The sequence below is a fragment of the Rhincodon typus genome, unplaced genomic scaffold (genome assembly GCF_021869965.1).
Source record: "Rhincodon typus isolate 14 unplaced genomic scaffold, sRhiTyp1.1 hic_rhity00000054, whole genome shotgun sequence".
In the NCBI taxonomy this organism is placed as follows: Eukaryota; Metazoa; Chordata; class Chondrichthyes; order Orectolobiformes; family Rhincodontidae; genus Rhincodon; species Rhincodon typus.
This window is the reverse complement of record NW_025965692.1, coordinates 40,087-40,818: the sequence shown is the minus strand read 5'-3', so window position 1 is coordinate 40,818 and position 732 is coordinate 40,087. Positions and strand designations below refer to the sequence as shown.

Genomic DNA, 732 nt, shown 5'->3' with positions numbered 1-732 from the left:
CCCTCCCCCCTACACCCCCTCCATCACCCTACACCCTCTCCCTACCTCTTGTGTGACGGTGAAGCTTGAGTTTAATGTCTGACAAAAGTTTGGAAATCTTTTATTTTATTTAATAAAAGAGTTGCTGACCCGATAGTGTCTGTGCCAACCATTGCTCGTTGTCATTTTTTTTGTTAAAATTGTGTGTGGGTTTTAACACACTTTGGTGAGACTAATCAACCGTGATCCGCCCGCTTGGGACTCCATATGTGACTCCAGGCTCCACAGCTTGTGCTTTTGTCTGCCCTCCGCTTCAAATCGGGACAGGGCAATGGAACGGTGGCCCAGCTAGGTGGATCATGTGGGCCAGGGTGGGATGCTCTGAGGGTCGGTGTGGACTTGTTGGGCCGAAGGGCCTGTTTCCACACTGTAAGGGTTTGATGATGATGATGTCCCTGCACCAGGAGAGGACAGAGGATTTAGCTGCTGGTAATCCAGACATAATTCACAGGTTACACCCCCCAACCCACCGCTCACACACACACACACACCCCCTCTCTCTCTCGCTTTCCTCCCCCCCCCCCCCGAAAGGGGGCTAGATTACAGAATGCTAAACATTTAAGTGTCTCTGCCTGGTTTGTACCTACTGGAGTAGATTCCTCTCAGTCTCTGACTCAAGAGGCAGCAAACACATCTCCGTCCACATCACTGTAATCTCGCCCACACCCTCTCTCTCCCCTCTCCCTCCCCCCC

At 51.8% G+C, this 732-nt stretch overlaps 1 protein-coding gene across 1 annotated transcript in view; it reads right to left on the bottom strand.

Moving 5' to 3' along the window:
- The window catches only part of smug1 (single-strand-selective monofunctional uracil-DNA glycosylase 1), a gene marked incomplete at its 5' end in the record, with an annotated part of 3,206 nt that overhangs the window by 1,710 nt on the left and 764 nt on the right, over positions 1–732 (bottom strand). The gene's annotated exons all lie outside the window — the stretch shown is intronic.